This window comes from Nerophis ophidion, linkage group LG13 (genome assembly GCF_033978795.1).
Source record: "Nerophis ophidion isolate RoL-2023_Sa linkage group LG13, RoL_Noph_v1.0, whole genome shotgun sequence".
NCBI classification, from domain to species: Eukaryota; Metazoa; Chordata; class Actinopteri; order Syngnathiformes; family Syngnathidae; genus Nerophis; species Nerophis ophidion.
The window spans coordinates 37,964,954-37,979,092 of record NC_084623.1 but is presented as its reverse complement, the minus strand read 5'-3'; the positions used below and the strand labels follow the sequence as shown (position 1 = coordinate 37,979,092).

At 42.9% G+C, this 14,139-nt stretch overlaps 1 protein-coding gene and 1 long non-coding RNA gene across 7 annotated transcripts in view; both read left to right on the top strand.

Moving 5' to 3' along the window:
- Positions 1 to 380: 380 nt before the first annotated feature.
- Positions 381 to 6,886, top strand: LOC133564514 (uncharacterized). 6 transcript variants are annotated; one of them, XR_009809291.1, is made up of 8 exons: positions 381 to 545; positions 648 to 980; positions 1,507 to 1,614; positions 1,727 to 1,839; positions 2,017 to 2,845; positions 3,032 to 3,204; positions 3,334 to 5,613; positions 5,948 to 6,886. It is a non-coding gene; the product is annotated as an uncharacterized LOC133564514 (long non-coding RNA). The 6 variants fall into 6 exon arrangements; XR_009809292.1 differs by having other exon boundaries at positions 3,334 to 6,097; positions 6,226 to 6,886; XR_009809294.1 differs by having other exon boundaries at positions 382 to 545; positions 2,017 to 2,145; positions 2,252 to 2,845; positions 3,334 to 6,886.
- A 3,218-nt stretch (positions 6,887 to 10,104) lies between these two features.
- Positions 10,105 to 14,139, top strand: part of pxylp1 (2-phosphoxylose phosphatase 1) — a 67,979-nt gene continuing 63,944 nt past the window's right edge. The window contains exon 1 of the mRNA XM_061918871.1: positions 10,105 to 10,271. The gene's annotated coding sequence lies outside the window, so the exon portion shown is untranslated. The remainder of the gene's footprint in view (positions 10,272 to 14,139) is intronic.

Genomic DNA, 14,139 nt, shown 5'->3' with positions numbered 1-14,139 from the left:
TCAGGAGCAAGGGTGAAGTGTCTTGCTCAGGACACAACGGACGTGACGAAGTTGGTACTAGGTGGGATTTGAACCAGGGACCCTCGAGTTGCGCACGGCCACTCTCCCACTGCGTCACACCGTCCCTATACTGTCCCTGTACTGTCAATAGATCACAATAGACCAGTGGTTCTCAAATGGGGTTACGCGTACCCCTGGGGGTACTTGAAGGTATGCCAAAGGGTACGTGAGATTTTTTCTATAATATTCTAAAAATAGCAACAATTCAAAAATCCTTTATAAATATATTTATTGAATAATACTTCAACAAAATATGAATGTAAGTGTTGTGTCACACACGCACTCTGTGCTGCCCTCTGCTGTTGGAGCACGCAGAAGCTCCTCTGGAGACACCAGACACGCCCCAGCGCTCATTAGGCAGACCGCGCCCACTCTCCGCCACAGCTTGCGGCAATCAACGACTGACACACCTGGCATGGATGAAGGACGGCAGTATAAGAACGGTCGCCGCTGACTCTTCGATGTGAGAACGTAATCTACTACCCGTAAGATGCACGTTTCTGACGGACTGCATGAGCCTGCTCGTTGACCGGTTCCTTGTTGCCTTTTTGTTCCCCTGATCCCTGTTTCCCCCGCTCTTCCCACAGTGCTTGTATCACCACTGCTGTTTTCCTCCTGAACCTGTTTGCCTCCCTGAATCCTCGACCTAACTTTGGACTTTCGAACCCCCTCTCCTGCTTTTGACCACCGCTTGGACCTTGGACTTCCACTGGCTTCTTCCCTACTCTGATTTGGACGCTGAACATCCAACACGCACCTCAACAAGCCTCACGGTATTTACATATGGTAATTCTACACATAGTCATTCATGCAGACACATAGTAGCATACACACTCCACATATTCATCAAGTATACAATAAACTTATTGAACTTGTCATCCTGTTGCTGTGCTGTCTCTTTCCCCAGTAGCACCTTAACAGTAAGTCCATAAACTGTGAAAAGAAATTCAATATTCAGTGTTGACAGCTAGATTTGTTTGTGGACATGTTCCATAAATATAGATGCAAAGTATATATATATATATTTTTTTTTTTTTGTGAAGAAATGTTAAGAATTAGGTTCATGAATCCAAATGGATCTCTATTACAATCCCCAAAGAAGGAACTTGAAGTTGATTATTCCTTCCATGTGTAGAAATCTTGATTTATAATTGAATCACTTGTTTATTTTTCAACAAGCTTTTAGTAATTTTTATCTTTTTTTTTTTTTACAAATAGTTCAAGAAAGACTACAACAAATGAACAATATTTTGCACTGTTATACAATTTAATAAATCAGAAACTGATTACTTTTTTTCCCCACTTTTTGTCAACCAAAGATGCTTTGCTCTGATTAGGGGGTACTTGAATTAAAAACATTTTCACAGGGCGTACATCACTGAAAAAAGGTTGAGAACCACTGCAATTGACAATAATATAAAGTATTGTATATTTGTACATTTACAGACAATAGATCAGATCATGGCCAGTACGACTACGGCATCAGTGGCGGATGTGTTGGCTGAACCAATGGCAATGGCACTAGATTTGCCTGAGGAGGGCGATCAAGATCAGGTTCGATTTGTTTTCCAAATCAATGTTCAAATGGATTACGGTTCAAGCCAAATAGAAGTATTCATAATTTATGAGGTATCCATATTACACGTAGCTGTTTCTCCATTTCCAGGGAAATACAAGAGAACAAGGATGCCAGATGGACTGTGTACCGATTGGGAGAGCACCAACGGCAATGACTAGTAGCAAGAGCACCCAAACAGGGAAAATACAACAGATCAAAGAGTATGTCTATTTCGGTGATGAACATGATTCTGCACATCACAGTACACATTGCACAGCTGCCTGTGCAAAGTAGAGTAGACAGATAAATTAGGTGATTCAAAGACAATAATTAGTATGTGATCCTAGTTTTATTTTAACAGATTATATAAAACTACTCGTGTGTTATTTTATTGCTAGGACACCAGGTGACCCCAGAGATCCTCGAGAGGGTTAGAGCTCGGCCAGCCGGGGTTAGTGAAGTCCCATCGTCAAGTGCAGTAGCTCCATCTGACAGCCCCGAGATGCAGCCCAACATAGCATCTCCAGGTGCGTCTGGAATGCAAGCCAAGCTACGACCACCTCTTGCATTGTTTGATGAAAGACCAGCATTAAGTCCTGCTGCGCCTTCTGATAGTGGTTCTTCCGATGTCAGCTATGTTCCGAGTGGGTGATCGACATCGGATCCGTGTCAATCTGACGCGTCACCAGATCCCACACGTACTCCTAAGATGTGGGAAGAAGGCTGCCACAAGGAACTGAAGTACATAATCTTTGAGTCGTGCCTCCAGAGTCTCGTCAAGTGGTGTCACAGTCCAGCCTGTGGCAGCCAGGACATAAGCCCTTCTTGGGATTCGAACGGTACACAGCTGATCATGACCATACAATGTGCATCATGTGACCGGAGGAGTAGGTGGAGCAGCCAGCCAAACATTGGCCCTTATGCCGTGGGCAACATTCTGCTATCTGCTGGCATTCTCTTCGCTGGCGCATCTTCTGGCAAGGTGTTGCAAGTGCTGAACAGCATCGGAGTGGTCACGTATGTGAAGAGAACATTTTTCAACCACCAAGAGCTCATCCTGCAGCCAGCCATCAAAAAGGTGTGGAAGGAACAGCAACGGACGCACCTCACCCCCTCGTCTTTGGTGGTGATGGGCGAGCAGACAGTCCGGGACACAGCGCCAAGTTCGGTACCTACACCACAATGGAGCTAGAGGCCAATGTGGTTCTCGACCTTCAGGTTGTACAGGTACGACCATATAATCTCATTAAAACACTTGTAACAGAATAAGCAGATAAGGGATTTTCCAGAATTATCCTAGTAAATGTGTCTAATAACATCAATCATTTCAATGAATCACAAGCTTGCATTAAGTTTATACTAAGCCCCTTTTTCATTGTTTTCTTTGCTCATTCCTTTTTTGTTATATTTCAGAGCAACGAATGTCATGGCAGCTACTATATGGAGATGGAAGGACTGAGGAGGATTGTGGATCTGCTGATCAGCTGGGACCTGGATGTCAGGTTGCTGGCGACAGACAGATATAGACAGATCGCTAAATGGATTTGCGAAAACATGCCCAATACACGGCACTGCTATGAGATCTGGTATGTTGCAAAGTTTTAGTTGGATTATTTGTATGCATGACAAGTTGTGAAGTAGTGTGTACATATTAGTGATAAGATGAATGCGATATTGTATTTAATCCACAAATTTCTGCTTTTTTCTGTTTGTAGCCATCGGGAAGACACTGAAGGCCATCGTCAAGCTCAAGGACTGTGAAGACCTGAAGCCCTGGGTGCTAAGTATGATTAACCACCTCTACTGGGCAGGAGCGTCTACACCGCCTGGAGAGGGGGAACCTCTGGTTGCCAAGTGGAAGTCTGTGGAGCGACACATTCAGAACATCCACACGGACCATGGCGACCTCTTCCCAATTTGTGCTCATGGACAACTGCACGGTAGAAGTATGCAAAAGAAATGGTTCAAACCAAGTAAGTAGGCAAATAAGTTGCCCGAAAGCAGTGAGGGAATAGCAGTATTTTCCTGCACATCTTTTGAAAGTGCCCTGCGATGAGGGGGAGACTTGTCCAGGGTGTACCCCGCTTTCCACCCGATTGTAGCTGAGGTAGGCACCAGCGCACCCCACGTCCCCAAAAGCAATAAGCGGTAGAAAAATGGATGGATGGTTCTTTTAAAAGTCAAAAAAATCAGATAAATTAGTACATAAATAACTAGTTTTCAAATTGACTGGAACATTTTTGTAGAAACATTGTTCTATTTTAAATGTATGTTTAGGTTCACGCTCAGCAGTGAAACTGGAGGAGGTGGTCAACAAGTCCCTGCTGAAAGATATCGCCATGCTGTTGGGTGAACACTAGACTTCCAAGGTGGAATTAGGCTGATCGCCTGTCGGTGGCGTCAGTGGTTACCACCTGCCACTAGAACTTTGGGGGCCAGGGAGCAAAATAATAGAGAAGTGGTTCTCAACATTTTTTCAGTGATGTACCCCCTGTGAATATTTTTTAATTCAAGTACCCCCAATCAGAGCAAAGCATTGTTGGTTGAAAAAAAGAGATAAAGTAGTAAAATACATCACTATGTCATCAGTTTCTGATTTATTAAATTGTATGACAGTGCAAAATATTGCTTATTTGTAGTGGTCTTTCTTGAACTATTTGGAAAAAAATATATAAAAATAACTAGTGATTCAATTATAAATAAAGACTTCTACACATAGAAGTAATCATCAACTTAAAGTGCCCTCTTTGGGGATTGTAATAGAGATCCATCTGGATTCATGAACTTAATTCTAAACATTTCTTTACAGAAAAAGAAATCTTTAACATCAATATTTATGAAAGATGTCCACAAAAAAATCTAGTTGTCAACACTGAATATTGCATTGTTGTGTTTCTTCACAGTTTATGAACTTACATCAGGGGTGTCAAACTCAAATACAGAGTGGGCCAAAATTTAAAACCGAACAAAGCCACGGGCCGAGGTTGAACAAATTAACCTTTTAATAGGGACCCAAACAAGTTTTGCATTGAATATTGAACAAGCAAGGCATATATAACTTTATAGTGACATGCACAATCAAGTTTCAAATAATAAGTAAAAAATATCAATGGCATATCAAATACAATTTAAATAAAAATTGAATGCGGTGGTGAGGTGGACGGGGTTTGCTGATAGCGGGGGGTGTATATTGTAGCGTCCCGGAAGAGTTAGTGCTGTAAGGTGTTCTGGGTATTTGTTCTCTTGTGTTTATGTTGTTACAGTGCAGATGTTCTCCCGAAATGTGTCATTCTTGTTTGGTGTGGGTTCACAGTGTGGCACATATTTGTAACAGTGTTGAAGTTGTTTATACGGCCACCCTCAGTGTGACGTGCATGGCTGTTGACCAAGTATGCCTTGCATACTTGGTCAACATAAGCCGCATATATTATATGACTGGGCCGGCACGCTGTTTGTATGGAGGAAAAGCGAACGTGGAGACATGTTGTAGAGAACGACCAAAGGCAGTGCCCTTAAAGCCCACCCCAAATATGGTTGTCCCGGATGAAATTCGGAAGGGGCACTGAATTTCGGGAGTTTCCCGGTAAAATCGGGAGGGTTGGCAAGTAAGAGTATTAGCGGTGAATGCGGTGTTACAGCGGCGGGCCAGCTCTAATCTTAATTTGATATTGCCTCAAGGGCCGAGTGAAATTACACGGCGGGCCAAAATTTGCCCGCGGGCCAGAGTTTGACACCCATGACTTACATTCATATTTTAAGTATTATTTAATAAAGGATTTTTGAATTGTTGCTACAAAACAGCTTCATCATTGCAGGAAATCAATTTATAATAGCTGACTATAAAACGTTTATTACACAAACATTTGTATTCAAATTTATTAACAATTTATAAATTTACACACACATTGTATGGACGCATGACTGAATAAAGTGTCTTTTATCTTATATAGTTTGCACCGAAAATGTGTCTTCTCATACATCGGAATGCTGTGCAGGTATGTTTCCACACTAATCTAAGTGTCACTATAGTGTGTGCCGTACTTTTGCATATAATAGATTGATTGGCAACATTAAATTGGCCCTAGTGTGTGAGTGTGAATTTTGTCTATCTGTGTTGGCCCTGCGATGAGGTGGCGACTTGTCCAGGGTGTATACCGTCTTCCGCCCGATTGTAGCTGAGATAGGCACCATTGACCCCAAAGGCAATAAGCGATAGAAAATAGATGAATGGATATATGACCTCATTAAACACACACGTTCAAATGTATCTGTTCTCTCTGCTGAGTAAATTACAGTCTAATTATTAAATTATTCTATTACCACACCTAGGAACCTGCTTGCTTGGGCTGCACTGGAATGAAAACTCGAGCCGCCCTACAGCCACTACACAACCGGGTGCTGAGCGCTATACAGTACGCTACCCGAAGTATAAAGCAGGGGGCCATGTGGTCAAGAAAATCGCGACAGAGCCAACATACCGTAAGTGTAGAGGACACAAAACATGTAAACACTCAACACTTTGTATCATGATAATAATACTGTCAGGTTTCACTCTCCATGAGTTTATTATGTTGTGAGCAGGAAAATGTACAATTGTATTTTGCAAGCTACGTAGATGACTGGATCAGGGAGGTTTTTGCGGGCTGCAGAGAGACCCCTGACGAGAGAACACCAGTCAGCGTCACCGTGGATGTGCCTCCCTTCCTCTGCGATGAACTGGAGAAGCCAGACAAGGAGGAAGCCATCGCCAAGCACAGGAGTCACTTCGCTAAGCGTTAACTACAGTGGCCATGTGGATTCTGTTGCAGTCACTGCCCGTCTTGGAACCCCTAGTAGTCCATCGATGGAAATGTTGTTCTAATCTTATGTACTACACAAGCTGGTAGTGCCACCCTTATCTCCTTTACCAGATATCCCCAGCAGAAGCGGACAAACTGTCGATATGCTGTGTATCGTCTCCACCTGGAAGTACAAAATAGTTATTAGCAAATAATGGCACCTTTTATTATCCAGACATGGATACACAGTGACTCACTGTTCTCTGGGGTGCAAAAGACATTGTCATGCATTCTATTCATTTGTCATTTACTGTTGCGGTAAATCTTAAACATTGTTGACATCCACGGTCTACGTATGTAATACTTCCTTGATATATAATGTCATGTACATTGTAGCACAGTACATTTCACAGGATAAGACTAAGGTAAGAAAGTGCTCATTCTGACTTATCTTCCAAAGGTTGATAGAATAAAGAATTATTTAAACTTATTAGGGCCTCACTCATTTTGCTGTTGCTGCAGCACGCCATATTGCTGTTTGTAGGCGTAATACGCTGTCTGCAGCACCCATTCATCCAGACACACAGATTGAAAGCCAGGGTGGTCTATGATGCATGTCTCCACCACTTCCTGCTCCATTGTTGTGGCTACTGCCTGTATCTCATGACAGCAGGCACACTCAGCTACCTTCTCCATGTTCACACAGTTGTGACATGTACACCTGGAAATAGAAATATTCATAATATTTGTAAATCAATTCATATTATTGACACCTGCAAACTGCATACAGGTGCAATAATTAATATTACCATTGTCTTGTTGTGGATCTTATTAATCTTCATGCTTTTTTAAAAAATGTATTTTTTTTACATGCATATTTTTAGTATTGCCGGTATATGGAGCTGTGGCCCATAGGAATATTGTCTCCCGGCTGGCTGGGGAACGCCTCGGGACCCCCCGGGAAGAGCTAGACGAAGTGGCTGGGGAGAGGGAAGTCTGGGCTTCCCTGCTTAGGCTGCTGCCCCTGCGACCGACCTCGGATAAGCAAAAGAAGATGGATGGATGATTAGGTTTGACTTAGTCCTGTGCCTGGGGTGTAAGTTGTAACACTAACAGTAATGGTACAAGACTAGGCCACAAGCTAAAACTAGCCTATAAATAAATAACATTTTACCATTCTGTATTCTGAAGACGCTTTATGTTGTGTGCTACTCCAACATCATCAATATCATCAGCGTTCTTCTGACCGTCAGCATCGGGTTCAAAGCGGTATGGCTCTATCCCTTGTTGGAGGTGGCCGAGTAGTCCTGCCACCCCCACGGCTGCCACGGCGCCTCTCACAGCATCTTCCCTATGTTAATCGCTCCCACTGGCCTCTAGTCCTTCACTGTCACTTTCCTCATCCACGAATCTTTCATCCTCGCTCCAATTAATGGGGAAATTGTTGCTTTCTCGGTCCGAATCGCTCTCGCTGCTGGTGTCCATGATTGTAAACAATTTGCGGATTTGAGGAGCTCCACAACTGGTGACGTCACGCGCACATCGTCTTCTACTTCCGGTACAGGCAAGGCTTTTTTATTAACGACCAAAAATTGCGAACTTTATCGTCGATGTTCTCTACTAAATCCTTTCAGCAAAAATATGGCAATATCGCGGAATGATCAAGTATGACACATAGAATGGACCTGCTATCCCCGTTTAAATAAGAAAATCTCATTTCAGTAGGCCTTTAAATTACACAATATGTTACTGTATACGTCAGCAGGAAACAGGTGGTAGAGGTGAAAGGCACCGTGTCCCCTCCCCTCTCAGTAAGCTGTGGAGTCCCCCAAGGCATTATACTAGGACCTTTACTGTTCCTAATATACGTAAATGACATGCCATCAGCATGCCACTGTGAATTGTTCCTGTTTGCAGATGAATTGGCCCTGCTGGTATCCGGCAAGGACAAGTCACAGGTGTAACAAATCCTCAGAGCTGAACTCCTTAATATTTGCACCTGGCTCGCTGACAACAAGCTATCCATACATTTAGGTAAAACGGAATCCATCCTATTTGGGTCCCATATCAACCTTAAGAAAGTCAGTGACTTCACTATAAAAGTGGGTGACATTGTTATCACCAGGAAAGATGAGATCACCTACCTAGGTTCCATTCTAAAGGCTAATCTTTCCTGTGATGAAATGGCAGCCAAGGTAATCAAAAAGGTCAACCAAAGAATGAGATTCCTCTACAGAATCTCCTCTCTGGTCAACAATAGCACCTTGAAGATTCTAGCGGGAACTCTCATTCTACCCTTTTTCGATTACGCTTGCACCTCCAAAACCCTCAAATCTAGACTCCAAACATCCCAGAATGAGCTAGTCCGGTTACTTTTAGACCTCCACCCCAGATCACACCTCACTCCAACCCACTTGTCCAAAGTGGGCTGGCTCAGGGTGGCGGACAGACTAAAACAACTTGCACTGAGCCTAGTCTATAAAATCCACTACACCTCCCTGATACCGAAGTACATGTCAAACTACTTTTTATGACCGCCATAACCACAACACCAGGGGGAGCTCCACAAATCAAGTTAAACCCAGATTCCGATCCAACAAAGGTCTTAACTCATTCTCTTTCTATGCCACATCAATGTGGAATGCACTTCCAACAGGTGTAAAAGTAAGTGCATCTCTATATTCCTTCAAAACCGCTCTAAAACAACACCTCCAGGCAACTTCAACCCTTTACTAATACCCTCCTCCATTCACATCCCATCTCCCCGGATTATGAATAACCTAATGTAAATGATCAAATGTACTTCTAATGTATTTACTTGCTCTTATGCTATCTGAACTCACTATGTTCTCTGCTGGCTATAAATATCCTACTAAGTAAGACCTACACTGTTTCAAAGTCCATTTCTCTGTTGATGCAATTGCTGATATCAACCAAAGCTCCTCATTCCACCCCCGGATTGTAAATAATGTAAATAATTCAATGTATATACTATGATGATTAACCTGTATGATGACTGTATTATGCTGATAGTCAGGGGCGCCGAAAAGGGGGGGGGGACTGATTCTAGGAGCCCATAATACAGAGGGGTCGTGTAAAGATACAGGGGCCCTGTAAAGATTCTTTTCATGGGGCCCAAAATCCCTAGCGGCGCCCCTGCTGATAGTATATATGTGTACCATGAATTGATTAACGTGGAGTTGAAAAACTTATTCGGGTGTTACCATTTAATGGTCAATTGTACGGAATATGTACTGAACTGTGCAATCTACGAATAAAAGTATCAATCAATCAATCAAAGTTAAATAAGGAGCCTTTGTTTGTTTACTTAACACTAAAAGACAAGTTGTCTTGTATGTTCACTATTTTATTTAAGGACACACTAGCAAAAAGACATATATGTTTGATGCACCCTAATATTTTTTGGTTAAAATAAAGCCAATGATGATTTTTTTTTGTAATTACCTTTATTTAGAAAAGTACTGAAAAGTACCAAAATATACCGAAATCAAAATATTGGTATCGGGACAACACTAATATACACACACCGTTCACCCACTGGCCCCTATGCGCCATATGGTCCGAAATACACGGTAAGAACTTTTTGAGCGCCTTCAATTTTGTCAAAGTTTGGAGAGTTTTTTGCGTCCTCACCTCCGCTGCATTAGGTTGCCGCCCACCGGGGGCGTGTCTTGTAGTGGGCGTGGTTAACAGTGTCTTAGGTCTGCAGTTAGACCGCTTTTGTCACAGGCGCCCTTACCATCGCTCTCCGTCGGGGTTTTGTTTCGATTTATTTTCCACCGTGGAAACCAAACGAGATAACGGAACAAAGTAATTCGCCGTTTCCGCGTGGAAAAGACGTCCAGTTCCTTCAGGTAAGATTTGTCCTGCATGTACGAGTGACGTAAGCGTGTGTGTTCTTTGTAAGTGGGCACGACTGTGGATGTGGCATTATATGTCCAATGTTGAGCGGTTCCAACTTTACCGTGCATGACATAATAATGTCTCCAGTTGTGTGTAGTGCCGTTTGAAAATGCTGTTTGTGTGTACTTCCACGCAGGATTAGTGCATGTAACGTTAAGTAGCTAGCCAACATTGTCGCTATCCTCTAGTTCAGTGTTTTTCAACCACTGTGCCGCGGCACACTAGTGTGCCGTGAGATGCAGTCTGGTGTGCCGTGGGAGATGATCTAGTTTCACCTATTTGGGTTGAAAATATCGTTTGCAAAGCAGTAATTATAGTCTGCAAATGATGTGTTGAGTGTCGGTGCTGTCTAGAGCGGAAGGCAGTGTGCAGGTAAAAAGGTGTCTAATGCTTAAAGGCCTACTGAAACCCACTACTACCTACCACGCAGTCTGATAGTTTATATATCAATGATGAAATATTAACATAGCAACACATGCCAATACGGCCTTTTCAGTTTACTAAATTGCAATTTTAAATTTCCCGGGAGTTTTTTCTTGAAAACGTCAAGTAATGATGACGTGTACGCTTGACGTCACGGGCTGTTAGGAAGTATGAGCGCTGCGCACACACACAGCTAAATGTCGTCTGCTTTAACCGCATAATTACACAGTATTTTGGAGATCTGTGTTGCTGAATCCTTTGCAATTTGTTCAATTAATATTGGAGAAGTCAAAGTAGAAAGATAGAGTTGGGAAGCTTTAGCCTTTAGTCACACAAACACACGGTGATTCCTTGTTTAAACTTCACGGAGGTGAAACTTTACTATGGATCACAGCGAACATGGATCCCAACCGAATGTCAACCAGCAGGTTTCGGTGGGAAAATTGTGGTATAAAGTCGCTTCTTACCGGAGATCAGCTGAGCTTGTGCCGCCCATACAGCTGCCGTCGACTCCCCTGAGACATTGGCGTCAACACACCCGGCCGTGGACACACCCCTCCGACTATCAGGTACTGTTAAACTCACTAAAACACTAGCAACACAATATAAAGATAAGGGATTTCCCAGAATCCGTCCCAATGCAATCGCATTATTTTTTAACTTTTTTTTTTTTTTTCTAGTCCGTCGCTAACAATATCCTCAAACACGAATCTTTCATCCTCGCTCAAATTAATGGGAAAATTGTCGTTTTCTCGGTTCGAATAGCTCTTTTTGTAAATCTAATTTCAGTAGGCCTTTAAAGGCCTACTGAAATTAGATTTTCTTATCTAAACGGGGATAGCAGGTCCATTTTATGTGTCATACTTGATCATTTCGCGATATTGCCATATTTTTGCTGAAAGGATTTAGTAGAGAACATCGACAATAAAGTTCGCAACTTTTGGTCGCTAATAAAAAAGCCTTGCCTGTACCGGAAGTAGCAGACGATGACATCACCGGTGTGAGGGCTCCTCACATCCTCACATTGTGTATAATGTGAGCCTCCAGCAGCAAGAGTTATTCGGACCGAGAAAGCGACAATTTCCCCATTAATTTGAGCGAGGATGAAAGATTTTAGCTGAGGATATTGATAAAGAACGACTAGAAAAAAAGTAAAAAAAAAAAAGGCGATTGAATTGTGAGCGATTCAGATGTTTTTAGACACATTTACTAGGATAATTCTGGGAAATCCCTCATCTTTTTATTGTGTGACTAGTGTTTTAGTGAGATTATATAGTACCTAATAGTCGGAGGGGTGTGTCCACGGGTGTCTTGATGCCAGTCTCCGGCAGCAGCAGCACGACAGAAGTTCCGCTGATCTCCGGTAAGAGGCGACTTTTTACCACAATTTTCTCACGGAAACCTGCCGGTTGACAAGTGGTCGGGATCCATGTTCGCTTGACCGCTCTGATTCATAGTAAAGCTTCACCTCCAGGAAATTTTAAACAAGGAAACACCGTGTGTTTGTGTGGCTAAAGGCTAAAGCATCTCACCTCCATCTTTCTACGTAGACTTCTCCATTATTAATTGAACAACTTGCAAAAGATTCAGCAACACAGATGTCCAAAAATTGTCTAATTGCGCGATGAGCAGAGACGACTTTTAGCCGTTAGTGGTGGTGCGCTAATATGTCCCCTCCAACTCGAGACATCACGCGCACACATCATCATACGCGTCATCATTCCGCGTCATTTTCAACAAGAAACTCCACGGGAAATTTAAAATTGTAATTTAGTAAACTAAACCGGCCATATTGGCATGTGTTGCAATGTTAATATTTCATCATTGATTTATAAACTATCAGACTGCGTGGCGGTAGTAGTCGGTAGTCTGCTGGTGGTGTGCCTCCGCATTTTTTCAATGCAAAAAATGTGCCTCGGCTCAGAAAAGGTTGAAAAACACTGCTCTAGTCTAGTCGCGTACACACGAGCACCGGGGCAGTGTCCACAGTGGGAACAATTTCAGTTAAAAAGGAAAAACACTCCAAAAACACATCAAATATATGACATCGCTTGACAAAACGTCCAATCAAATTGCAAGAATTGCTGCGTGGTGCCGCTCACCTTAAACGTGAGGCTCCTATTTTGCAGAATTGTTGTGTTTGTCAGTGTGACACTGGTAGAAAGTCATAAATATTCCATATGTGTTCCGCATTTTACATCAGCAATGATGTTGGTTTCATTTGGTAGATTGATGGCAGTAATCCTGACAACATAACCATTTTTTTCCAGACAATGTTGATCATTTTTAAAACTAAACATTTTTCCAATAATTGCATTTGACAAATAAATAATCCATCCATCCATTTTTGACCAATTGTCCCTTTCGGGGTCGCTGGGGGTGCCGGAGCCTATCTCAGCTGCACTTTGGCGGTAGGCGGGGTACACCCCATACTTAGCGGGGGTGTGTATTGTAGCGTCCCAGAAGAGTTAGTGCTGCAAGGAATTCTGGGTATTTGTTATGTTGTGTTTATGTTGTGTTACTTTATGGATGTTCTCCTGAAATGTGTTTTGGCATTCTTGTTTGGTGTTGGTTCACAGTGTGGCGCATATTTGTAACAGTGTGTAAAGTTGTTTATAATAATAATAATAATAATGGATTAGATTTATATTGCGCTTTTCTATTGTTAGATACTCAAAGCGCTCACAGAGAAGTGGGAACCCATCATTCATTCACACCTGGTGGTGGTAAACTACATCTGTAGCCACAGCTGCTCTGGGGTAGACTGACAGAAGCGTGGCTGCCAGTTCGCGCCTACGGCCCCTCCGACCACCACCTATCATTCATTCATTCAACAGTGTGAGCGGCACCGGGGGCAAGGGTGAAGTGTCCTGCCCAAGGACACAACAGCAGCGATTTGGATGTCAATAGGTGGGAAGCGAACCTGCAACCCTCAGGTTTCTGGCACGGCCGCTCTACCCACTACGCCATGTGTTTATACGGCCACCCTCAGTGTGACCTGTATGACTGTTGATCAAGTATGCCTTGGATTCACTTTTGTGTTTGTTAAAGCGGCATATATTGTGTGGCTGAGCCAGCACACTAGGGCTGGGCGATATATCGATATAAACGATATATCGCAGGTGTGTCTCTGTGCGATATACAAAATGGCTGTATCGAAATATTCGATTATACGTTCTGACACAGTTGCTTTTAGCTGCGGGCATTACATTACTGGCGTTTCATACTCCTTCTCGTCTCTCCTTCTCACAGAGATGTAAAACAAGCCGCCTTCTTACATACGTCACATACTGTCGTGTGTCTAGCCTCATACGCTCTCACCGAGCAGAGAGGTAGCAGCATGGCTAATGTTAGCTGAGGCAGGTCGAGCGGAGCGGAGCTTGTGACAATACAAGA